The sequence below is a fragment of the Macaca mulatta genome, chromosome 18 (assembly GCF_049350105.2).
Source record: "Macaca mulatta isolate MMU2019108-1 chromosome 18, T2T-MMU8v2.0, whole genome shotgun sequence".
Classification (NCBI taxonomy): domain Eukaryota; kingdom Metazoa; phylum Chordata; class Mammalia; order Primates; family Cercopithecidae; genus Macaca; species Macaca mulatta.
Window position 1 is genome coordinate 47,583,132 of NC_133423.1, and position 27,803 is coordinate 47,610,934.

Below are 27,803 nucleotides of genomic sequence, written 5' to 3' on the forward strand. Positions count from 1 at the left end.
TCTTTCCACCCCTGTCCAGCACTTGTCTCCCCATAATGAAGAAGAGTTTCCTTTAGGAAAGAGAAAAAATAAAAAAGCCCTTCTTCTTCCCAGGAAACAGCCAGAAGTTTTTACATCTTCTGCCATGTAAAAACATGGGGAGGAGCCATCATCACAGGGTATTTTCCAAAGGCAATGCCTCCATTTCAAAGAGAGCCTGAAAGGACATGGCCACAGAATGGAGTGTTCAACTTCAATTTTGTTTGAGTGTAGGACATCAGTGGGAAAGACTCTCAGAGAAACACTTGTGGACAGTGTCACAAAGAAACTGCATCAGCTTCTTTCTTTTTTTTTAAGTGGACTCATGCCTTTTTACCTTTTTACAGCGTGTCCCCTCTCTCTTCTATGGACAACTGATCCTCAGAATGAACATGTCACTGATGTGGCCCCAAAGAGACCTCTGAAGTCACCCATGGCTAATGCCATGGAAGGGACAATCTTGGCAACACTTCTGGCCTGTGAGGTTTTCACATCAACGAAAATAATCTTGAAATAAGAGAAATCCCAGGCCTGCTGAAGTGTAGCATTTTCTCACACTTCAGCCCTCCTCAAATTATAAATGCTAAGAAAATGCTGCCCCATAAAGTATCGTCTTCCAGCTTACATATTGGCTCCATCCCAGTTCACATATAGAAACTTGATTTTCAAGGTGTTGGCAGGACGCAATACAAAGTGCAACTGGGGCACAGACATCAGTGCTGCCACAGAACAGGCAATTATCCTGCAGTCCACAGGAGACAGGCAGAGATACCCAGCCAGGGCACCAACAGATCCCTTTTGCACTGCCCACATGGACAGCACTCCCTGCCAAACCAATGAGCAAAAATATCTCACGTGCAATCATGAGGAGAATAATTAATTACTGTTCATTTAATAAAATAGTGCAACCCACAAGTGCTTGAGAAAACATTTTTTCTTGCTCTCTTAAGGCTATTTTATGGCCCTGAAACTATTTTCTAGAGGAATCCAGGAGCACTAAAAATCAATCAGAATTACAAGCAAATCATAGATGGTCAGGGAAACTGCGTATCAAGAAAAAATGATTGAATTTGCAAAAACATAAATTTATTCAAGTATTTTAGGAATGACATCATTATCACCGTGGTATAGTCTTAACCTCTGCAGGTGTGTGTGTTATGGGGGGAAGGAGGAAGGGCAGGGGGTGTGCATGTGCCACGGGATAGGAGGACTGGGAGAAGGGAGGCAGAGAGCCATGTTTGCAGAGACTTACGTGCAGGTCTCCTCATGACAGTCTCCTCATGAGAGCCCCACACCAGCACTGCCTCCACTTCTCTGCAGGCCCCTAATTCTACAAGTCCTGGGTATGCTGATGGGGCAGCTGCTCAGGCCACCCAGTCAGATGCTTCTGGGCCTCCTACAGCTCATTTCTATGGGGAACGGGATCAAGCTGTTATTCTCTGGTGAATCAGCCAGCTGTCCTGCTCAGAAAAGCTGCCACACAGGTCTTCAAAGCATGAAAAGCCAACTGCCTCCTTTCCTGTGTCAGCATTCAGACTAGCCACCTCAAGAATTCTGATCTCTATGGGTGATCCCCAGCAACAGGCCTTGACTTGGGGCCTTTTGCATACCCAGAGCCATGGCAGGCTTGTACTCCTCACAGGGACATGAGCAGCTGTGTAGCTTAACTCCGCCTCATGGTAGGGGAGGAAAGACAGATGTTGACATTCAATGTGAACTCAAAGGTTTAACTGCAACTTTAAACAGAATTGCTTTCTATCCCCTTCATTCCTTAGCTCTGTTGGTATCTTCAGCAGTCATCGTTCTACTTACGAAAGTATACTTCATACCCAGGCAGGTACAGGTTACAGAGTCATAGGACTGCACAGCAGCAGAAGGGCAGGTTTCCTTCCAGGAAACCCATTCTCTTTATTGCAGTCGGCACAATTTGCCAACCTGTAATTACTTTCATTGATATCTCCCTCCTTTGGCAAAGCATGTGGAGCAGTATGGAAGAGACACACATGACAAACAGTGTGTGTATACACAGGTGTGAGTGAGCACATGCATATGTGTGAGCACGTGTGTATGTGTATTAATTTAAACATCTCTGCCTGGATGAATGTTCAGAGAGGGATGGGTGGATGGATCAAGGTTGCAGCCTGGAAAATGTTTTGCAAGGCTACATTTGTCTCTTCATGAGTAAATAAAGTATGTTATGTTTTCAAAGAATTTCATATTTAAGGTCTGGTCTAATACCTTAGGGCAAGTTGTCTGAAAAAGACTCAAGGAGAATAAGCAATAGAATTGTTCTCAAGAAGTCTGTGTTCAAGTCCGGACTCTGAGATCAACAGGAGGTCTTGAGCACCTCCCCTCTTAGAGTTTCAGCATTCTAATCTGGAAAATGAGGAAAGTGAATCTTTACTGAGTCACGAGCCCCCTTCAGAAACTTTTGAAATTTACATGGTTCTTCCCAGAAAATGCACATGTTCATATGCGGATATAATTCTGCATGACATTCAAAGGAATTAATCACCTGAAGCCAATTTCTGGGTGAGGCAACATCCAGTGTCCCTTCAGGCTTGAGAAAATCTCTTTTTTAATATTTCTGAGCAAGAAAATTGGAGCCTGTGGGCTTCCATTTCAACTTCTCTTTTCCTCATTCCCTCAACGCAATGATCCACATGGAAATCTACATCAAGCTCTGAAGCTCTCAAGTTCTAGAAAACTACTTCCCAAACCCAAGTGGACATGACATGATAAGGAACAAAAGATACTACAATTAGGATCTCCAGACCCTAAATCAAACATCATTCACTCAGCTGTGGCAATGATCATCTGGAAAGCTTTGGGAATGGAATTCTCCTATGCTGCTTTGGGGGTTCCATTATTCAAATGCTACTTGAATCTGACTGTGAATGGACACCAGGAAACCATGAGGAAAGAGGTATTCTGCTTTCAGCCAATATTGTAAAGTTACCATCCCTCCATCTGTATTAAGGGGTTCTAGAGCACTTTTCATTGTCTTCCTTAAAAAGGACATAATGTTAGAGCTTAGAAGGCACCTTATACATTGTCTAGTTCAATTTTCCCAATGTTAGATGGGTGTTCAGGAAGGAGGGCCTGTGCCAGGTAGAATTGAGACCCAGATCCAGTTCTATCGATTCTCAAATCTTGATTTTTTTTTCTTGTCCTTTGCTGCCTGTTTTGGAGACCCGATATGAGAGAATACAGCAGACTGAATATGTGGGGAAGAGAGGAAAGGTAGGAATATTTTGTGATATGAAGAAAAGAGTACCCAGGATAAGAGCTCCCCACTGCTTTACTTTCTAATAAATGCAGTGATAAAATCCATTAAATCTACAAGAACCTGTAAAAATGAGGCAGAAAATAGTCCTTGCAGAGAGGCCCTAAGGACACTTTGCGTTTTGCAGGGCAGATGGGATAAGCCTGGAGAATGTGGTGGTCTCAACACTAGCTATGCCAGTGGGCATAGGGACCCTTGCTTTCTGCATTAGATTCTTTCCTAGAAAGGGTTATTCTGGGTGTTTTGACTTCCTAATCTTCCTAGCCTCTTATTTTCCACTGACTCACAGGCTTCAGAGCTTCTCATATATATTCTGGACTGATCTCCCATGAATCAGCCTTCCTAACACTTGGGTTTGAGTTTTCTCTGCTCCTTTCACCCCTCACCTCCTTCCCCAACCCGAAGGTAATGAGCTGTGGCCACTGAGACCAGAGCTCTTATTTAAAAGAACAACATCATCTGCACTGAGACTGCATTAGGGACAAATTACTTGATAGAGCCTCTTCCTTGGATCCAGAAAAATACTAAAGGCCATGGGTAACTTTTCAACTTGATTTTTATGGCCTGGTTCCCCATACATCCCTTCCTCTCACAGTTCCAAGGAGTCTTTCGGGATTTCAGATGAATTTTCCTTATAAATCCTAAGGTCAGGAATCAAATATGCACATTACTCTTCTCTGAGACATGTATGCCCAGACTGGGGGAATGGGAGTAATTTCTTGTTTTGAATTTTTTTTTTTTCGTTTTGAAATAGGTTCTTCCTTGGTCAGTTTCTGAAATCTCTTCCCAGTCCTATTACAGAGAATGCTTGGGGTCAGCTTATTCACAGAATTTTTTAAACTTTCAGTTTTGCTGGATTTGCCTTTATAGGAGAGTGAAGGGAAACCTCATGTTTCTAGGATCATCTACTTGTGGTTTGAAAGATTCATCCAACTGTTTCTTACATATTCCTCTTTCAAAAAATCAGGTTCCCAGAACTTCTGCTCTGTTTTCTCTGTTGACCACACCTGAACCTTCCAGTAGTTGAATAGAAAAAGGCAATATTCTCACTGGGACAAGAAAAAGTATCCATGCCAAGAATTACCTTTCAGGATTCTGCTGCCAATGATTAAAATACAGAAGCAATCTGCAGTGTTGGATGTTATATACTGCTGCAGGAACCTAATCCTGCTTTGCGTGGGATTTGTATGCTATTGGTGGTTAGGATGAGGGAAAGAAAGGATTTGTAGCAACTCCTAGTTACTCATAAGTAGCTGGTTAATGGTATTTTTGTTTGTTTGTTTTGTAATTCTTCCTTGATCAATTTCTGAAGTCTCTTCCCCAGCCCTACTACAGCAAATGCTTAGGGTCAGCAAGAACCATGTTACCCTGGATCAAATGTAATTAGAAGGGGAAACAAGCTCTGGAAGGGAAATTTGGTTTCTCAAATGTACTTTCTGCTGGTTCCTCCTGCAGCTCACATGTGTTCCAGGAAAGGTGGTCTCCTCAGTGGCCCCAATGAGGGTCCTGACCGCTTTTCTGTCGACGCATGCATTGTGTTCTCACAATGACTCTCCTTTCACTCTATACATCCCACCCAGCAGAGCCTTCTCAGCCCACCTCAGGTCTCCCCTCTGAAGCCTTCCTGAGCTACTCTGGTTGGCTCTGACCTTTCCCAACTCTGAAATTATGGCCTCAAATGAAGCTTAATTGGTAGACGGTTAATATCAGCTGAACAAGTGAAGACTTGAAAATGAACCACACATAGATGGCCTCTGCTGTGGATGCTCATGGACTAGTGGAGCGGCAAACAAAGAAACAAAGAGTTACAAAGATGTGTGAAGGTGGGTAGATCAGTCAGGGTCTTCACAGGAAAGAGATGGCACACCCAAATCATGATTGCTAAGGAGAACTAATTTACCATCGTGTGGATAAATGAAAGGGACGCACAGGAAGTTATGAACAGAAAAGCTGTTACTGCGTCTTGGCTTAAAGCACAAAGAGGCAGGTACTGCAACGATAGGAGACTCCAGAGTGCTGGTGGGGTTTTGATGTCTTTCACCTCCAATCTAGTTTCCATTCTGTCACCAGAAAAAACCTTTCTAAAGGCCAGATATGAAGATTCCACTGCCTGTTTCTAGGTTCTGATGGCTTTGTTGACCCTGAGGGTAAAGTCCAAATGCCTTGGTTTGATCCTCCAGGCTGTGCAGCCTCAGGACTCAGCCCACATGTCCAGCTTGTCACTTCCCCCACCCTGAAGCTGCCATCATCTATACCACCATGCCTTTGTGAGTTCCATTTTCCCCCCTAACTGGAACACTGTCTTTGACTAGCCAAGCCCTACTTGTCCTTCAAGATCCAACCCGAATATTTCTTTCCTTGTTGGTCTTGCCTAACCCCTGAATGGAGGTATTTTACTTTAGCATGCAAGCTCTGTATCACCTGTATCTCTTATGGCTCCCAAAAAGATGAGTGTTGAAGAGGTTCTCGGTTTAAGCAGGGCCAGAAAGACAGTGACCAATGAGACATGTATCCTGGTCTAAATCTTGGACTCCCTTTCCAAAACCATGTGGTCACATCCCAAAGGACCCATTTCTTCTTTTTGTGGTCAGAAGGTCAGGATAATTCAAAGACAATTCAAAAAATAACATTTGTGGCTACTAAAATTGGCTATATCTATATATTCACATAACAAAAAATATGGAAAACAACATTATGAGGATAATTCAAGGAGAACAAATGATAATGGTAGCAATGATAGTTATTTCGAGTCTCTTCTTCTGAAGTGCTCCCATGACCTCATGCCCTTCAGTACAATGGTCTCCTCTGAGGCTGGAAAAGGTGTTGGGTTCCAGCAATAGCACTGTGCAGGACACCCTAAATTAGCAATATAAATCTTTCTAGAAATGAACTATCCTACTAGTTTCCTCATATCAGGAATAACTGAAAAATTAATCAAGGAGGCATAAATGGCCTTCAGCAAATAAATCCAAATTGGTAAGATGATGATTGGTCCAGGACGGAATTCTATATCATTACCATTTGGGAGCTTCTGTTGGCTCTCAAAATCAAAGTGAAACTGCTAAGTACTCTTGACCAGAAACATCTCAAAGCAAAACAAACAAACGAACAAAAAAAACCAGCATCAAATATGAATGGAAATGTCTCTGCAATGGCACATGGATAATTTAAAATAGGATAGAAAAAGTCTTGTGATTCCGAATGGAGTAAAATAAATTTGAAATGCTTCTTGAAAGAGTAGTTACTAATACCTTAGCAGAAGATGAAAAAACAAAAACAAAAACAAAAAACAAAAAAAAAAAAACAAGAAACAAACAACTCTTAAGATGGAAAAATGAAATCAGTGGCCATAAACTTTAGATTTACAGTGCAAATATACAATCCAGAAATAAACTATATGTACTACCTATAAAATGTGGATTTAATGTATACTGTTCCCTGTGCCCTGAGCCTTAATCAGTCTGAGCTCACATTATAATGCCAAGATTGTGCTATGCAAAATGGTTGCCACAGAAAAAAATATAAGATTCCCACTGTTACCTTCCAGAGCTTACAGTGTAGTTAGGGGGTGAACATTAACACACTCAATGCAGTTTTGAACCCAGTTCTATATCAGCTCTCTAGAGCTTACTGCAAACAATAATGGAATCCTGAAATAGAGGCTGCCGGTTCAGGCTGGGTAAATCTACATGTAAAGTTAGACATTAAAAGATGAGAAGACAATGGCTAGGTGGCATGCAGGAGGGAAACTGAGTCCTAAACATAAGGACACTATGTTAAAGCACCATTACCAAGCCAGGTGCAATGGCACATACCTGTACTTCCAGCTACTTAAAAGGCCGAGGTTGGAGGATTGCTTGAGCCCAGGAATTGAATAAACTATGATCACACCTGTGAATAGTCACTGCACTCCAGCCTGGGCAATATAACAAGACCCATATCTCTTAAAGAAAAAGCACCATTACCAGGAAAAAAAAAAAAAAAAAAAAAAAAAAGGAGCTCATTATGAGCCAAAGTCTACTACGGAAAAAGAAAGTTCAGTCAGAAAATGTAGGCTAGTTTTCAGCATGTTAAGAGTTTAAGTGTTACTAGTAGTCACATAAGTGAGAAAATCAAAACAAACTGGTACATAAATATATAGATATCTTTGTGATAGCAGAAAGACATGCACATACAGTGAGAGAAAGAGAGAGAGAGAGAGAGAGAGAAAGAGAGAGAGAGAGAGAGAAACTTAGAATGAACCTTTCCTGAAAGATATGAGAAGTGGAAAATATTACATGGAAGATCCAAACATGATGCATTAGCAGGGGACAAGATTTTGTGACTGCTCCTGCTAAAATATGCCAGTGGCAGAAGACAGATTCACAGGCTTTAAGAAAAACCAAAAACAGAGTTTGAAAGTTATCCATAAGGGAAAACAGATTTTTAAAAAATAAACAAAGACCTCTTTTTCTACTTTCTCCTAGGTAGATTAACTTTTCTTCCACATTTTTCTATTTATTCTCAGCTTCTTAATGTGGCATTTCCTTCATTTAATGGTAGGCAGGTGCATGTGTGCATACATGGTACTTCAGGATAACAGAAATATCAAGAAGTGTGTGACAGAGGCAAAGAAGGTCTGAGGCATGACTTCTAGACCCTCCAGCACACTTTCCTGCCAAGCATGGGGGATCTACCAGACTTCTCCCCTGAAATCTAGTTCAGACACTTATAATTTAGCATAGAGCAATGAGGCTGAATGAGCTAGTGCTCCCCCCAGTCCTACCAAAGCCTTATCTGATTAAACTTAGCTGAGTCAAGTGTTATTTCCTTTGCTGAAAAAATGAGTTGGGCCAGTCAAGCTCTCTTTGGATGCCCAAAGCAAAGGTGCTCTAGCTCTACAAGCTCAGCGCTGAGCTCAAGGCTATGCTCAGGCTACAGTGAAATCAAGAAAAAGTTGACACTCTCTGCCATCAAGGAAATCAAGATCTAGCTCAGAAGAAAAAGCAAATGCCTGAAATAAAGAAAGAACAGTTCAACAGACCACGGAAATGCATATGAAGTTATAAGGACAACAGAACATAATCAAAGTTAAAAAGGAGATGTCCAGGGTAAAAATACCTTTGGAGAAGTACAAAGTGGCTTTGTGAAGGGGTTGAGATTTGAGCACAGAATTGAAGAACTGGTAGGTTTTGAGACGGTGAAGGAAGAGAAGTACACATACACACACACACACACACACACACGCTTACTTACATGTGCATATACATGGACCCACAGCTATCCCCATGGGTGCCTGGCAGTTGCTGGACACACAGAATAAGTTAATCCTTCAGACATATGGCTGAGCAGCAAATAAGCAGGTTCCCAATGTCACCTTTCAACATGCTAGAAATACTTTTATTATTTTATTATTTCATTACTTGGAGTCTTAAAGAGTTTCTCATCTTCAAAGCCTTCTGATACATTTAAATCCCTAGAGAGAGAAACTTCCTCTATCAGCTCTCCTTAGACTTCAGTTGCATGGACAAAATGTAGGGACTTCAAACAGCTGAGGTCTTGGGAGAAGCTTGAGTCCAGGAGTTGAAGCACACACAGCGCTTATTCCAGGCGAGGCTGGGATCCTGCAGCAGCCTTGTGTCTAAGGCTTACAGAGGAATTTCCCATCATCGTTTATGTCTCAATGTGTGTTCTGTGAAACACATGTCACACAGACTGATAGGTGACATGGCCTGGAGGAGTGCAGGCCTTTGCACAGGCCCCTTAAGAATGCTCCCCTACACCTGGAGAAAAAAACTACGAGAGTGTAAGAAACGATGCAAGCTCTATCAGAAATCACCATCCCACAATGAGCTCAGTCTTCTTACTAATAAGAAGAGGGCTGGATTTAAAGGTCCCCAAAGCCCTTTATAATACTCAAGTTCTCTGTGTGTTTGGGGCAAGTTGAACCATATTTATGGGCTTTTGCCTTCCTCACAGTGGATAGAACTGCATGTTCTCTCATAGACCATGAGAATTATGAAAATACTGTGAGATCCTTTAGTGAAAGCATTCATTCTTTTTAAGGTACCCATTAAAACGGAGGGGAAAACCCAGATCCCAAAACCAAACCTTGCAAAATAAGTTAGCCACAGAATTACGTTCGAACAGCTCTCTAACCCTATTCTACCTGTCATATTCTGCCAAAATGCTGTCCACAGACTCTACAGTTTAATTTACAAAAATTCATATCTCTTCAGGAAAATATCTGCTGCTTGAAATGAGGTTCGCCTGATTTGAAGCAGACTAGAACATTCCATGATGAAGAATACATAACATTTCGGTTGAAAAAGCCAGCCTAAGCCAATCTACATATTCTCCTCTTTCATCCTCAAAACCTGAATGGAAATAAATGTCACACACTGACTCACAGACTTGTAAAACCATGCACACACTATACCCTCCTCTTTAAGACATGTGAGATTAACTTGTTCAATGTTATAACCTCTTGGTTTCCTTTCTTTGTTTCAAGTGTCTTTCTGTTTTCAAAATCGTGTGTATTAGGGCAACTGGTTTGCCAAAAGGTGTGGATAGCTCAAAACAATTTATTTATTGCAGACACAACTTCTTACCTTGTCCTGATAACTAATTAGCCAAAAGAGTCAGGGATGAAAAAAGAGAAAACAAATAGTTCCCATAATATGCCATTTTACCTCATACTTCTCTGTCATTTTGCAACAGACCATGAGAAGACATCGCTACTTAATGAAAAAATGTTCAATTGTCTAAATCTGAGTTTTCTCCCTGAAAACAGTTAATTTTAACTAGATATGAGAAAGCTTCTTTTAAAGAATATACCCTGTTTAGGGGTAGATAAAATGAAAAAGTTATAGAGAAAAATTAAGAAATGTAAAGAATGGGGAAAATAATGCAAAAAGAGGTGAAGAGAAAATAACACAGAGAGAAAAGATAAATGTAAGAATTTAAGAATGTTAGTTAAAAGATGCCCAACTCCTTGTTTTCACTATTGAGGAAGTGAGACCTAAAGTATGGAGAGCGGAAGAACGGGAAAGCTGGAAGAGGAAAAGTGATAAGAAAGAGTAATCAAGAGAGAAAATAATGGAGGAAAGGGAAAGGATAGGAATCTCGAAGCAGCTTCTGGGAGACTCAGTCTAAGAAGTGCACGTCTCTAAGAAGCACATTCTGTCCTGGCTATCAGATGCAATCCTGTGGACATGACTGCACCAGCTATATTTAGCTCCGATGTAACTCAAGTCAATAGTGTTCCATTAGGGCAGCTGCTGCAGTGTCCTGAAGAAACGTTTTACCACCTACCCTGGAATAGTCATGTCAAGGGCCTGCGCCTTCACAGCTACAGAACTCCACTGTGTTTATATACAAAGGAGCAGCATTTTGAACATAACTGATATGACTGTTAACATAGTTTAATGACCTGCTGTATAACAGAACAGCACTTTCAGAACACCAAAGTCATTACTCTCGGTTCCTAAGGATGTCCCTTCCCCCAATCCCTGCAAGCAAATATTGCCCCTTACCTTATACGGTGTGTTCTCTTCTGAGACCTCCTCTGGTTTTCTGATCTTTGCTTTAACTCCACATGGGGCTCTATGCTTTGGAAGAATACTTTTCAATGTCTACTCAAGGACACCCAGGCCCAAATGACCCACAGAAATACCTACAGGTTTCCTCCGATGCCAGGGGAACATAGCTGACTCCTACTGAAAACAAAACAAAACAAAACAAAAACTTGGATCTTGGAGATTGGCAGGTTACCAACGTGCATACCCCATGGCCAGAAATGAAGACCTGCTACCACTAAGGAGAAGTGAGAAGTCTAGGAGTAGTTGAGAAACCCATGCTTGACCTGAATAATTCATTAAGTAATTGTGTCATCATTCTGGATATGGCATCTTATTAGATTTTGTGAGACAAACCACACATAGGCATTCCCTTCTCTCTCAGGGAGATTCGGTTGTGACGTGGGCATAAAGCAATCACACAGGTGGGACAGGGAATAGATACATGGGCTCAAGATGAATGCTGAGGAAGAGACAGCTGGAATCTAAGAAGTCTGGGAAGATTTTTCAGAGGAAGACACCTCTTTCTTGAAGAATGAATGAGGTATTGACAAGCAAGGAGAGCATTCCAGTTGAATGAGATAAAATAAGCAAAGGTGCCCCTTATTATTTGGTTGTATAGAGTCAGATGCTTTTGCAAAGCTAAAGTCCCCAATCCTGTACCTTGACAAGTATCAGTGGGTTCTTCATGATTCCTGGAACAAAAGCCATCTGCACAAAGGTTCTTGCCAAGAATCAACCTACTTATCTATGAACCTCTCTTCTGTGAAACCAGACTAGGAAAGGTGAGCAGAAACTATCATAGAAAATGTTTGGATCCTCAGAAGAATGATTGTGTCTGTTTCAGAAAAAGATTCAGGACCAGTGACATTAATGCAAAAAAAAAAAAAAAATGATGGAAGCACCAGCCCTGATCTGAACCTTGAAAAGGAGATTCCCTGGAGGATGGTGTATGCCAATTATTTCTGCCTGGCAGAGGAGAGCAAGAAAGGAGGCAAGTGCCAGGTGGGGTGAGAAGTTTACTGTAGCCAGAGTTCACCTACAGGCTGTCTAATTCCTTTAACCTGGGCTGGACTGAAGGGCTGAGAAGAACATTCTCATTAGGGTATGAAATGGATCATTTCCAGTGGCCAGATGGTTCCCCATAAATACATTAATGACTTTATAGGCATGTCTGCTTGGAAAAGGAACAATTTAACTACCACAATGTGGGAAGTGCTGCTTTTGGATTCTGGGTAAACTAAATCAAAGACCAAGAAATTACCACAAAAAAAAAAAAAAAAAAAGCTTTGTGAAATCACTCCCTTTCCTACATCTCATTCTTTTTATATGACAAGCTCAATAAGCAAGTGTAATATTTGTTTTCAAATTAAAAAAATAAATTCATCTCAAGCTTCAAAAGTCATTCAAACATGAATGGTCCCAATGTTGAGAAACACACACACAAATCCACACACATATGCAAACCTGTGCACATGCACACACACACTCCTCATTGGGAACAAAGTCAAGGCTTCCACTGCTGAACGTGACTGTGTAGTGACAGTCTTCACATCACACTTCAACTGGATGACATTCCAAAGGCAGTCATGTCCCTGTCAAGAAATTCCTTTCTTCTACCTCGAAACGGATCCCAAACCTGTCTCATTCTCTGTCTAATCCCCCATCCTCATCCGTCACCCAAGCTACAAGAGTAGCTTCCTAGAACTTCCAGAAGGATCTCTTTACAAGCAAATCTGATCTTGTCCTGCCCTTACTTAACCTTTTAATGGCTCCCATTGCTTTTAAGCTAGGGACAGGAAATTTTTCTTCTGGTCAACAAGGATGGGACAGGTACTCACTCCAGATTCATTTCCCACTGTTTCTCATCAGTTCATTGGCCCTACATTGATCTTCCAGGTCCTCAAAATTTCCTAAGCCATACCTACCCCCTCTTGGGGTCTTGTGGAAAAACGTCCTCATTGCTGGGCTGCGCTCGCCTTCTCCATTCACTGGCTCACTCCTGCTCACCCCTCTGCACAGATGCATCAGGAAAGCTTCCTGTCCTTCCCAGCACCACAGGTTTTCTTCAGTGTTCTTGCCATTTTGAAACTGTTTATTTACATTTTGATTGTTTGATCCGTGCTTGGAAGGCCACCAGGGTTGGTGTGAAGATCAAATCTGAGAATGGGTATAGATACCCTTCAAGAATTATAAGCAGAATCCCAACGTAAATCCCTGCTTTTTTCACTGCTGCTTCTAAAGGACTCTGAGCCCCCAAAAGAAAGTGAAAGCAGAATCATCACTTTCCCCAAACATCAAAAGGAAATGACATCCAAAGCAGGCATTTTTAAAATTTATGTTGGGCTAACACAGTAGCCACCACAACTGGGTGAATAATTAGCCTTGAGGTCTCCTGGCATAAAATAAAAATCCACTTCCCTCAGGCCAGAGAAACCACTGACAACCACCAGCCTGAGTTTTGACAATTTCCCTGCCCATCACACACCTGGTTCCTAAGGTCCCAGTAGCCAAAGGGGAGTAAATATTAACTATGGTAGGGAATGATTTGTCAGTCATGAACAGCTGTCCACAGTTTCCAAGGTACTGACCTGAAAAGGAGATGAAAGGAACAAAGACTGGGGTAGCTTCCACACTGAGCAGGACATCTTGCCCTTGCCTCTTGGTCTGCTATCTAGCCAGTGATGCTGATTTCTGTACCTACACATTCAAGTTCCTTTACCCTTTGGTTTTAGCCAAGAAGGGGCACCAGCAGGAGATCACAAAAGGGAGGTGAGTGAGGTCAGAAGTATTGTTCTCCCAGCTTCCTCCCTGCTGGGTCACCCCAGGCTAGCTGTGTCCTTAACCAAAGGCCACAGCTCCTATCAAGTATGCTTCCAACAGAGCTTGCTTGTGCCCTCTTTCTAGCTCCCCATCTCCAGCAAACCTACACATTCTGAAACTGACCCTCCTTCTTCAAGCCTACAGTGATCATGTTTTTCCTGGGCTATTATCCCTGTAATGCTGCAGCAATCTTTGTGGTTTCCCTACACCCAGGTCACAACCTGGAGGTAGAGAGACATCATTTCAATAAGTACACACATGAGCAAGAGTGCAGTTTTAGGAGATGAGTTTTAAGAAGTAAGGAATGTGTTTCTATGCATGCCTGCATTTCTGTGATCTGGGGTGGTTGCAGGATCTAATGGGCAAGGATTCTCGGAAAAAATCTATACTTGATTTGACATCAGAACAAGGTCAAATTTAGGTGGGGCATAGGTAGGAGGCTAGTAGAGGGAACAGGAAAAATCCCAGAGAGAACAACCTATGCAAAGGCCCTGCCCACTCTTATACAAAGGTTCTCACCTGTCTATTAAAGCTATTATGGGGAACACACAGCCATTTTAAATGTCTACACAAATATAAGATGTTAATGACAGGCATAATTCTGTTCATAAAAATCCTCTAGCTTTGATTTTACTTCTCCAACACATGAAAGTTTCTTGTAGGCCAGATCTTGTCCACAGTGCCCAGCGCAATGGCTAATATACAGTTTAAGTCCAATAAACACCTGCAAATAATTGATTGATTGAGGAACCAAAGGATGGAAGAAATCCAGCAGAGACCTAGCACTGCCTATCAGTGGAGGCAGTTGCATGAAATGTGAATGAGTTGACTTCAGGCTAAGTATGGGGCTGACCTTGAGCAAGTTACACTTACCTCTCAATAATGTTTGTTCAGGTCTCAGGCCCCAAGATAGGAGATAAGCAAGAGTTATTTTGGTCTTTTGAATGCTTAGGAAAAGAGGTGAGCTACACATCGTGACCTCCATTCCTAGGGCAATATGTAAGTTCAGTCTCAGTGTGAGGTTTCCAGGTCCCCACAAATTAAAAACACAGCATCAGAGGAGGGTAGAGGTTTCCCTATAACCCAGAGATACCATTGTGGAAAGCCCCTGTTGCCTGAAAAATGATGCCTTTCCTCATAAAGGGGAAGTGCTATTTTAGGTTCAGCAGCTTTGTTTTTTCTTTCCACCCTGGGGTGTATAAGTTTGATTCCTGGGTATCTTCCTATACCTCAAGGAGTTATAAAGAACCCAAGAAATAGCAAAGTAAGTCCACCTTCACTCAGGTGGAAGGCATTTCATTGTACCAGAAAGAAAAGGTGGTCAGAGAGACATTTTCATTTCTGTAATTAACAACCTCAGTGTGGCCTTAGGGAGCCACGTTCCTTCTCTGGGGCCCAATTTTCTCATCAGTAAAATGAATGGCTTATACTAAATGATCTACGAGATCTTCAGATTTTATGATTTTGAACACCATGATTTTTTGTTACTATTTCAGCAACTATGTCTGGAAAGTCCACATGTTCTCAACATTATCTTATTTCTTGGGAGGGAACAGTCCATCCCCGCACCCAAGGATTCTTATTTTGTGATTGCGGTCCTCCTAAGAGGGTCTATGAAACTCCAGATATTGCATATAACATTTTGTGTCTATGTGTAATTTTCCCTGGCCTAAAAGCATCCATAGCTTTTGGGTCCATATATGGACCCTATATGCTTTTAGCAGAACAGCATAAATGTGACTGCTTAGATGTCAAGGAACGTGTTCATAAGACACCAGCATCAAGAGCAAGTCCAACATGAATCCACCTGCCAAGCACTATGACAACATGGGTTATCTTCCAGAACAGGATGGCTCTGGATTTGAGATGAGATCAGAGAGGTGGACTGCTAAAGAGAAAGAGAGTTTGGAAAGTCAATGCAAAAGTATAACTCTGGGCAAAATATGCTGTGTTCTCAAGAAAAGAAAAAAAATGTTCAATTGCTGCGGGAATTAGCTCTCTCCATGGCGCACCTGGAGGTTCATGCACTTTCTCTTTTCTACCTGTCCTCCATTAACATCAGCCCCCAGAGTACTGGGTTCAAGGAAAGAGCAGGACTCTGTTTTGCAGCTGGGAGGTGGCACGAGAGAGAGCTGCCATTTTTGCTAAGAGAATTCTAAGAGATCCTGAACCTGCATCTGTGACTCAGCCAGGATGGGGCCACGTACCAACAGGCTATACCAGGGGCAGAGACAGGGTAGTGGCCTGGTGCTTTTCATCATGGTTAACAGAGAATAAATAATGACAGCTAACAGTATCATATTGCTCTGAGATTAATGCAAAATAGATGGCATTCATTGATTTTAAGGTAAATTTAAAACATATAATGACAGTGAAAGCTACGCCATACACAGTTATACATGCATGTGAGGAAAACATGTATAAATTGAAGCTTAGGAGTTATAACTTACACAGAAAGTGCTATTATTCAAAAATTTAAACATATGTGAGACAACATATAGCAAATATGCTGACATATGGCATTGAAACCAATACGTCAACACTTACAAGTAAGAAAACATCTATAAAAATACAATAAGTACAGTTCTCTCTTTACACTGAGGCCACAAATGAGACCACTGCTAAACATCTCTGGTTAAGCATTAACACACACTGGGATCCGCCTGTAACCTGTTCGTTAAGGTGCAGTGCCCCAGCTAATTAATACATCACTGGCAGATCAAGTTTAGGGAACAATACTGAGCAAGTGTATTCCCGAGGCCTCACTTACCCCCCTTCAGGTAGGAGGAAGTCCAGGAGGGAAAGGGGAATAAGGGAGAAGAGAGAGAGATAAAATAAAGGAGAGATTATTATTTTGCTATAGTAGAGCATCCCACAGTTGATAAAAGTGGTGTGTGTGTATGTGTGTGTGTATGCAAGTGTGTGTGTGTGTGTGTGTGTGTGTGTGTATGTAGCAGGCTTGCATGTGTTGGCCAAGTTCTGAAATCATGTCACTTGAGAAAAAGCTGAAGGAGTAGGAGCTGTTTAGACAGGGAAACCCTACATTGAAAGAAGGCTATCATAACAGTATTCTGCCATGTGCAGGGATTGCTGCTGACTGTGGGCATAGACAATGCTGTATTGCCTGTCACTTGCACTCCCTGGGCCTCCGACTATTCATCTGTAATGTGAGAGACTTGTATGAGATGCCTAATTCTCAACTCTTGCTGCAATTGGAATCACATAAAGAGTTTTTAACAAGTACAGATTGTGGGGCTCCACCCCAGAGAAGCATCTCTTTAGGAGGGAAATAGGCACCGGTATTTTAATAGTTCCCCAGGCCATTCTTACATGGATTCAGTGAGGATGGACAAGCACTGGTCTAGATTACCACTGGATAATTCTAGATGATCCTAGAGGTCTCTCCTAGTGTGATAGGCAGGAACCCTTCTAGCTCTAAAACTTTACTTAATTCATTCATATATATAATTCTCTTCCCATTTCCTCTGTGACTCTGGAAGGAATCATAATCCTAAGGGAAATTCAATACATAAAATATTGATGTTCATTTTGCAAATACCCGATAAATAAATTCACTGAGCTGACTGAAAATGAAAAATCTGTGGAAAGAGAACTCCATTATAGAAGATCTACTTGAGTCTTAATTCGGGATCAGTTTGCTCCAACATTCAGCACATTTTTCACCAGCTTGATTATGTCGTATCCCATCCACAGCAGATTAGAAGCACAAATTGGAAGGTTACTTTGGTGAAGGAGCTGGTTATGTTTATTAACAGTAGAAAAGGAGAAGAACTAGCATCTTCACAGTGAGAAAGAAAACTCAAATGATATAAAAAGACAGCACAGGAACCAATGTAAAATCATAGTCTAGGGATGTTTAGTGTAGGGGCAAACTGCTCTACTCATTTTTAAAGACTGATCATATCTCTGTGTTACTCTCTAACAATTAGGGAGAGAAGAGCTGATGTTGACTGAGTTATATTTAACAAGGCAAGCCCACGTGTGTATGTGTGTATGCTTTTGTATCTGTTTGGTGATTTTCTGAGCAATGATTTTAAATGTTCAAAACTTGAGGGTTAGCATAAAACACTGTTGTATTCTTGTCAGGCTTTTAAAAACAGATCTGGTATCTATAGCCTTTTCCACCTCAAAAACATTCTTCAGGTTTTCATCAGATAATGTTCACCCTGGATGTAACCAGTAGATGAGTTTAGAAACCCCAGAATCTATAGGTGGGCAGAATGAGACACAGTTTCCCCTGCCACTCTTAGTCAGTAAACCTGATCAAAAACCGCTCAATCACTCCCACTCTCCTTCTAATAACAGCTACAGTTACAGAAGCAGACTCAGGCCATGAGGAAGAAGACTTGGTGTTCGATGTGCCAAGTAGCAATGAGTGAATTATAAACCTGTTAGGGTTCCTGACACTATGAGGATCTAAAAGGAAGCTGAGACTGAACAACTAAGAGACCACCCATGCTATTTCAGGGCTCATCACCATCAGTTGTGGCATTTTAATAAGTCATGGTATTCCAAGAAAAGAGAAAGAGATGAGTGACAAAATATCCATGGAACTGGTAGACCGTTGACTCTGAATAAATACCATGGCAAACAGTGGACCTTATTCAAAGGTACAGGGATCTTATTCACAATAACATCCCCTCATAAGACACTGCTATTTTGTACTAGATCTATTGCACTTACGTAGAAGCAGCACTTTATCAACTTAGTTTTCTGGAGCACAGGAATCATATTTTCCTTGAAACTAGAGGGGAGGGCCTCTGCCACATTTTCAAATCTGGGTAAGCCTTGATCCTCCACTGCATCTGAGCCTTGTCTATAATATTAGGTAGAATGTCTTGCACTCATAAATGTTTCCTGCTTGATAACCCAAGGAAGAATTATCACATATACATCTCAGATCCTAAGACACATTTTGCCACCAATAGTCATCCCTAAAGAAACCGAATCCGGATCCCAAGTCACATCCCTACCCAACACCATTTACTTAAGAGCCTGCAGTGATATGTGAAGGTAGGAGGTCCAGCAAATCTTCCTGTTATTTGAGTGACTTTAGACAATGAGGTAATATTTTAGGGACAGCACTGGATAAGAAGGACACCAAGAGGGCTGGGGTCATTGCAACCCTTTGTGACCTCCCAGCAGGTTACTTTCCTCATCCAAACTTCAATATCCTCTTCTATAAAATGAGAGATGTGCTGGGCAATGTCTACAACTCCTTCTTTCAGCCCTGTGAGCCTCTGAATTCCAATCTCATTGCCTCCAGTAACCTCCCAAGTTTTGTGCACGACCATATCTTCCTGGAGGTTCCCTCTGCTCTTTCTGACTCCAGTACCTCAGCCTGGGTATGAAAAGAGCAAGCTTCTAGTCCCAGTTCCACCTCTTGGTGTGGGGGTACAGCATTTATCTCTAGGACAACTAAATAAAATGATCTCTTAATGCATCAAAAATTCAGCCCTAAAACTCATTCCTGTTTAAGAATATTTTTTCAAACAGCTGTATCCATCACAGACAGTGAATTTTACAAAATGCCGTACGATGGCTGCAATCCTAGCTATTTTAGAAGAGCTAAAAGAATTACAGTTGTGTCCCAAGGGAAAGGTGCTGCTGGCGTCCCCATTCCCCCTCTCATTTCGCTCTCCTCTGTTCATACTCAGCAGGCTGTTATTATCTTTACATTTACCTGCCAACCAACCTCCAAAAAATCTGTTCAGTCACAGTACTTACAGAAACCAAAGAAGTGGCCAATAGTCCAACTCTGACTAACCCCTTGTTACATGGCTAAGAATTAAAAAACAATTTCTTTTTGCAATTAACATACCCTGTACTGTAAGTATACCATGAACTAAAAATAACATGTCCTCCACAATCCTTTGGCCCACAAGAAGCTCAACAGAGGGAGGGAGTAAGGGAGGGGAAGAGAGAGAAAGAGAGAGTGGAATGACTTGCCATGAATCCTAAACATCTTCCTAATTGGATAATTAAAAGAGTTCTGGATGGCAGTTCAAAAGACCTGGATTCTGGTAAGGGCTCCCCTACATATTCAGCCATCTGTGTGGCCTTGGCTTGATCTTGTACCCTATCTAGGCTATTTATAGGATTATCGGTTTTGAAACCTAGTAGGCACCCCTTAACAAGTTATCCAATCTATTGTTCTTTTCAAACTTTCTCATGCATAAGAACCACCTGGAGAGCTTAACAGAACACACAGGGGGTCCCCACCACCCAAGTCTCTAATTCAGTATGTCTGGGGTGGGGTCCAAGAATAGGCATTGCTAACAAGTTCCCAGGTAATGCTGCTGCTTCTGGTCCTGAGACCACACTTCGAGAAGCACTGATCTGGCCCAGTGATGTCAACCAGGACTGGAAATTAGAATTGCCCTGAGGAGGGGCACTGGTAATATGCTGGTGCTCAGTGTACACCAGGCCTTTTCAAAGAGAATCTCTGGTTATGTGGCCCCAGCATCTCTATTATTAACAAATTCCCCAGATAATCTTAACATGCAGCAAAGGTTTGGAACACTGATTCCACCCAGCTGCCTCATTTTACAGATAACAAAACTGAGGTTCAGCAGACCAATGACAGCTCATTCAGCACATGCATCTGCAAAAGGGGAGGTTTGGACAAAATAATTTGGAGACCCCAGGTTTTAATTCTACGGCTATCACATTCTATAGCTGCATTTCTCCTTTTTCTCTTATCCCATCATTCCCAAATAATAACAGTCAGGGAGACTTTCTTCATCTGGCCACTCCATGCAACCAGAAGGAGAATCCAACAGGACCACTCATAGTTGGAAGGCTCTTGCATTCTCAAAGCTCTCCTCCGGGTAGTTTCTAAATATAACAGGCAGTCAGACACTCTGAATAACTCTCGGCTGACTTGGCTTCCCTGGGATAAACTTTTTTTTTTTTTCCTCCTAGATTATGCTATACCAGGAATAGAGCCCTAAGGGGAGAAAATCCTCTTCAAAGTCAGAGCTAGATAACACTGTGTGTGGTATTCAGGTTGTTCTCCTTTGGAAAGAGAAAAAAAGGTGGGAGGCAAACTTCTAAAAGCAGCCAACATCAAAAAGCATATTCCTACTTTGTCTGTGTGGTGTGCATAAAGGGGAGGCAGAGGAAAGGGGGAAGTGGCCAGGCAAAAGACAATTAACACATCCTGCTCAGCAGGGGGAGGAGCGTGGGCATCCGGTCCAGGTACTCCAGGCGGTGGTGGGCAACAGGAAAAGTACACATGCCAGCTCTGGCAACTGCCCTGTGCTGGCTCTACCACCAAAGACCCGGAACCCAAGTTGGGTGCACAGTTTGCTCCCTGAATGGTGGGCTCAGGCACAGTTCTGACTTCATTTCTCAGGCAGGCAACAGACATGTTTACCTTGCGCTCCAGCTCTTGCTGTTCCTTGCAGCAAGGGGGAATTTGATGTGACCTAAAAATCATCTGAAACATATACAGACATGGATATCTTCTCTCTTACATAAACACAAAGTCCTTTTCCCATATTTCAGAGCATGCCAAGCCTCTGTATTTTCCAGCATGACAATGTATTTGAGTATTGTAGTTGGATGGGATATTGGGGATCTCCTAGTCCTGTACTCCCCCTTTGCTGATAGTAACATTTTAAATGCTGCTATTTATTAAGCACCTATTATATATCAGGTACTTTATACAAATTAAATCTAATCCTCACCCAAAGCCGAAAATCAGTAGAATTGTTAGATCACAGAAAATGGAGCAGAGGCAGACAGAAATGAAATGATGAGCCCGAAACTGCATAGCCAACAGTGTCAGAACTAGGACTTAAATGCATGGTTCTGGCTCCAGATGGATGCCTTCCCCACAGTTGGGTAGGAGATCTTGAAGAAGAAGAGATGATTCCTGCCTCACCCCTACCCAAGAAGTTAGGGCAATTAAGCGGCCGCCTCAGCTGACATCACTCTGTGCTTTTCAAGACTTGAGCCAAAATTCTATTTAGAAATTTTAAATGTCCAGGGAGGCGTTTGTAAGCTCGCTCTAGCTCTCTCTCGCTCTCTCTCTCTCGCCCCCACAGGAAAATACAGCCTTTTAGTTTCAACCTTAGACAGTGAGAAGCCCAGCTGCTATTAAAACTGAGCAGGAAATTGCACGGATGACCAAAGAGCAATTCTTCTTCTCCATGGAAATTTCTCCTAAGTGCTGAAAATTCAGGGAAAGTGAGTGGTTTGGGGAAAGTCTAGAAAACCTGAATGTGTCCCCCACCACTGGGAGATGCAAGTCTCCTCAGAGGCTGATGTGAGGACTACAAAGCAATGCACTGATTTGTCTGTCTTATCTGTGTGAGCATGCATGTATATATGTATGTGTATGTGTTTTGTGTTGGAGTAAGAAACATTACAGTAAGAGAACTTTGCTGCAAAAAGTCCTTCTTCCATCTTCTTTTTCTACCTCTAGGACAGGTTTCCCAAATGCAGTGCTTTTGACATTTGGGACTGAATCATTCTTTGTCGTGGGAGCTGACCTGTGCATTTTAGGGTGTTTAGTGGCATCCCTGACCTCTACCCATTGGATACAATAGCGCCTCCGATCCAATTGTGACATCAAAAATGACACCAGACATTACCAAATATCCCCTGGAATCAAGGGCAGGACAAAACCCTGTCTTCAGTACACCTCTTTCCCAAAGTAGCTCTAGTCCATTGTCAACTTAACTGTCCTTGAACTTCTCTAAACTCCAGGCCGGCCGGGCGCGGTGGCTCAAGCCTGTAATCCCAGCACTTTGGGAGGCCGAGGCGGGCGGATCACAAGGTCAGGAGGAGATCGAGACCACAGTGAAACCCCGTCTCTACTAAAAAAAAAAAAATACAAAAAATTAGCCGGGCGCGGTGGCGGGCGCCTGTAGTCCCAGCTACTCAGGAGGCTGAGGCAGGAGAATGGCGGGAACCTGGGAGGCGGAGCTTGCAGTGAGCCGAGATCGCGCCACTGCACTCCAGCCTGGGCAACAGCGTGAGACTCCGTCTCAAAAAAAAAAAAAAAAAAAAAAAACTCCAGGCAGGCAGACTCCTCACCAGCTCAGCCTGTGTAATCTCAGGGTCTACAATAGTATTGGTCACAGTAGGTATTCAATTGACATTTCTGAAAAAGCACATTTTTAATAAATTTTTTTAAATAGACAAATGCTGTCATAGTTTATCTAGGTTTTGTGTTTGTTCAGGGTAGACTCTTTTAAGGAATGCACATTTTTATCTCCCCAAACAAACCGTAGACTTCTCTAAAGCAAGAAGGTTGGCCAAGCAATTCATGAGCCCCTAGGACAGTGCTTCTCAACTTGGGTCACACAACTCTTAAAAATCCCAACACCCAGGCAGCACCTCCTAAACCAAATAAACAGAATCTCTGGGGGTCAGACCAAGGCATTTTGGTCTTCAAAAAGTTCCCCATGTGGTTCTGTTATGCAGTCAGTGCTGAGATCCCATGCCTTACAGGCCTGTGAATGAATCCTGGGAATATACCTGAAAAAGTAGAGTGAAGTTTTACATTTTCTAGGGATGAGGCTGCCCATGTTAACGAAAAGAATAAGGTTCTCAGCTTGTGAGGGTTTGCAGCACCTCAGTGTGACGACACTAGCTATCATGGATCAGAAGGTCTGGCTGGTTTTAGCTCATGAGAAAATTAATGTATGATTGTCTAATAAATACCTTTTGCTCAGGCAACAAAATCTTTGTAAACAGGAAAGTGTTTACAAAGATTTCCATGTGGTGCTAATACATTGGAAGCAGTATCTTAGAGTTGCCTTTTATTTTTCAAGGTGCCCAGCAGAGGAAAAAACTGAATAATACTTATTGACAAACAGTTTGATTTGGTTGAGATATATATATATATTTTAATTGTTGTTTTGTTATTTTTTTAAGTTGAGCCAAATGTATCCAAATTCTCCTTTCTGGAGCAAAAGTAATCACAAGAAAAACTGACAGTGGGGCATGTGGCTATTTTTTCCACATAAAACACAGCCTGTTCTTCCTGCAGGGATCACAGAACTGTAATCTGTGCAGCAGCTACCAGGATTCAAACGAGAAGTGAGAAAAATCTTATGATGGGTGGGGATTTGGTTTAAAGAATAGATCTGGGTAAATGACATCATTCCTGGGTTTGTCCAGTGAATTGGATCACACAGCTTGTCACACAATGACTTCTGAATCTCCTGGGGCCAGCAAAGCAGCCCCGGGCAGGCCTTATCGGGAGGAATCAGTGTGGAAAAGTACTTTCTGAAATAAAACTAACATAAACCAGGCGTGTCATGGTTGGTTTTGCTAAATTTCAGGAATGTGGGAGGAGTGAGTTTACTATGCACACAGGTTGGGACAGACTCTGTTTACTAAAAGCACAATATCCATCCTACTCCCTTCTCCGTTCTTAGATAACCACAGAAAAAATCATCAGAAAATAAAATCTTTTACTGTTTGTTTTTTAAGAAGAGAAGCAGAGTAAAACGGGAGCGAAAGAGTAGGGAGGTGATGGACTGCCACCCAAATAGGAATATAAATTTCAATAGTATTTAAGTTAAATGGACATGGCCTGGAAATAAATTCTACTGAGTGATCCTCCACGTACTGCCTGGATGATCACTTAGATCCTGTCCTCTATTTTTTTCTATATTCTTCAATAAACTGAACGAAGTCAGATTCGAGAGGGCATGTTTGTACTTGCTGAAACACAGGGATTTATTTCAATAAATCAATTTTATGCAACTTTAAAGTTTAGAACCTTAGAGATGTTGAGCTAGAAAGTACACCAACAACCATTTTGTCTTTCATTTTACAGAGGGAAAAGTTGAGAACTGGAGAAGTTAAATGGTTAATCTCAGGTCACAAAGCTATTTTGGTAAAGGGTCAAATCTCATGTTTTCTTCTGCATGATCCTTTTCTCCTCTTATCCACTGTCACTAAAATGAAATTTGTCAAAGAGTCCATTAGATCTAAAAGAAATAAGACATTGTAAATCATGTTTTAAAACATGAGGAGGCCGGGTACGGTGGCTCACACTTGTAATCCCCACACTTTGGGAGGTCAAGGTGGGTGGATTACTTGAGCCCAGGGATTCAAGACCAACTTGGACAACATGTTAAAACCCTGTCTCTATAAAAAATCAGAAAATTAGCCAGGAGTAGTGGTGTGCGCTTGTAGTCCCAGCTAAGCTACTCAAGGGGCTAATATGGGAGGATGACCTGAGCCGAGGAGATCGAGGCTGCAGTAAGCAGTGATCATGCCAGTTCACTCTAGCCTCGGCAACAGAGTAAGATCCTGTCTCCAAAAAAAAAAAAAAAAAAAAAAATTAAAAAGGAAAAAAAATCAGTTTCTCTGAGTGGGGAGTTGTTCTTACATTTAAATGATCACTTTCATGACTGATAGTTTTACTAATTAAAACAGTACTAAAACAGTACTCCGTGCTTGCCTTTCCATAAACAATTCTGCTCCCTTCTTAGGAGTGTTTCTAGCAGAATAAACAACATAAGTGAGTGGAAATACTGCAAAGATAAGGTCTTGAGCCTCCACAGAATACTATATGAGCAAGGCCAGGCTTTCAGGCACCTATTCTCTTCACTCTGCTAATGTCCTCAGCCATCTAAAGTTAACACAATGAGAACCTTCCACAGGGTCCCCATCAAGAAAAAACACAGAGACAAAGCTTAGGAGGTTGTGCATAAATTAAAGATTCAACAGGGAACAAGCCAGCTGCTGTCAGGTGACATATTAATTTGCAAATGTGTCAGAAGTGATATCCTGTCTCCTGAAGTCATTGGACAAGCCCCCCAAAATATACATTCCCTCTCTACCTCTGCCTCCTGCTGCTGGAGGAGTTCAGGAAGCAGCTCAGAAAGGAGGCAGCCTTCCCTCCTATCTGCCCAAGAGAAGTGGGCAGAATGGCTTTTCCCAGGAGCCAGTGGAAACTAAGATTCTACACTCTGAGGATGAATGTCTTTCAATCACTTGAGAAATTTTTCGACCTAACATCTTCTGGGACATTACCCTCGGGGGCCACAATTTATCTTTGATCTCTAAAGCATAGCTCTACTCCGGTTGTGAAAAACAAAACAAAACAAAACTCCAATAAACTAATGTATACAAGTCCAAATAAAGAAAACTAAACAAATCAGAAGGTCTTTATTTGTGTTACATGAAGTCTTTTGTTTCTTATTTCCTTTTTCTCCTTAGAGAACAATTTTCTTTTAAATGACCAACTACTACAGTACTGGGATTTTGTTTTCAATTGACTTCCCCAAGAAACTCCATGTCTATGTATTTTTTTTCAGTAATTCATCTATCTCATAAAATGAAGAGTGCCTGCTCCCATTTTTTTCTGCCACAACAGTTCATTCAGTTTTGTATTTAGTTGGGGTTCCTGGAGCCTGCCTCAGTTCCATCTTCAACTTAGCAGCATTTTTTTCTGAGAAGGAAAGCAGTTCCTGTTTGTGAAGACTCTGAAAGTACTTCAGGCTGACAGATGCTATATAAATGAAATATCCTTTCAATTACTGCTACTGTGTGATATTGAATTAAGCTATATCACCATAAACAAGGAAAGAAGCCTGCCTACACATCGGCACCCTTTCTCATCCTAGTTCCACTCATGCTCAGCTCCTCATAAATAAAATTATTCCTAAAGAGAGAAATCTAAATTACCTTTGAAAGCATTATTGTCCCTTCTATGTTACTACACACCATCAGAATTAAACTGACAGGGCATCAAAGTCTGTAAATGGATTCCCAGGTAACTGCTCAAAATGTTCTCCCTTCTTGATACCCAAAGCATCTTTCGTCTCCTCTTCAAATAGACAGCAAATTTGAGAGAAAGATCAGAAAGCGAAAGCTACTGACAGCCTGATAGGAGCAACCTCAGCATGACAGCTGATGGAGACGATCACATTTCCCCTGACAAACTCAATTGCTTGAGTAAATCAAGTGAAAGTCAATACAGCCCCTCCCTCCTTAGGTCCCATGTGGCTCTCTAAACCCAGGCCACTAAAACTTGTTCTTGGAGGAGGAGAGAAAAAAGCAAACTCCAAATATTCAGGGAATGTTTAACCAATACCCAAAAATGTTTCTTTCTGTCAGGGGCAGTTGCTCTTTGACCAAAGGAGCTGATGTTGTCTTAGAGAGAGCTTCAAATGCATTCTCCCCTCCCCATAGTCCTACACGGGATCTTTCCCTTCCCTGTTACCCTTGGTCTTTACCAAGAAGGCATATTTATCCAAAAGTAAAACCTCCAAGTTCCATACAACATATCTGCATCTTTGCTTTGGCCAGTGACTTCTGCTTATGACTACACAACGAGTACACAGTACTGCCATAATTAGGTGGTATAGAAAAGATGTAATTCTTGGGGGAAAAAAAATCAAAGACCTCTCGAATCACGTATTTGCATTTCTATATGTGCTAGAGCTTAGGTCTAAATCTGGGCTGTTGTCAATATTAAACCAAAAAGCCTGGGGGGCGGGGTGTGTTCTTTATACAAATCAATAAGCATGTACACAGGAAAAAATCTAGAATGTCAACGCTGTAGCTTTCAAAAACTTTAGAAAAGGTATCAGCCATAAATAACTAAAATATTGCATTTCCAAGGGAAAAGGAGATGCTCTGTCATAGACAGGAAGTTGACTTAGAGGCCAGCAATAAAAGGTGGGAGAAATGGACATATCTCTGCTAGTGTCATCAATGGCCTTTCTGAAAAATCAATACTGAGATTGATAAAAATGAACTAGAGGAAGAAGCACCCCATGAAACAGAGAAGGTCATATGTAAAAACAGAGGGGAACAGCGGGAAACTCTTGGGTGACAGAGTGAGAAAAATGAAAAAGTCGAATTAGAGCTTTTTTGCACAAGATAATACTTTGATTTATGGTGGGGGGGTTACTAAAATGTACTTATAAGGCAATGATACCATCCGTTCAGGTCTGAGCAGGTCCCATCGGCAAAATCGCAAAGTGGCAACACATAAGAGAGAAGCCAGTGCTTTTACAAAATCATCCTTAGCCCTAACCCGAAACGCCATGGGCCGTTGAGCACGTTGTGTCTCAATCAAGAGATAACGAAGGGGAAGAACCAAAGCTAAAATCAGCAAGGAG

General features: G+C 41.8%; 1 protein-coding gene across 4 annotated transcripts in view; it reads right to left on the reverse strand.

The window, feature by feature from the left end:
* The window catches only part of SETBP1 (SET binding protein 1), a 382,886-nt gene that overhangs the window by 250,370 nt on the left and 104,713 nt on the right, over positions 1 to 27,803 (reverse strand). The gene's annotated exons all lie outside the window — the stretch shown is intronic.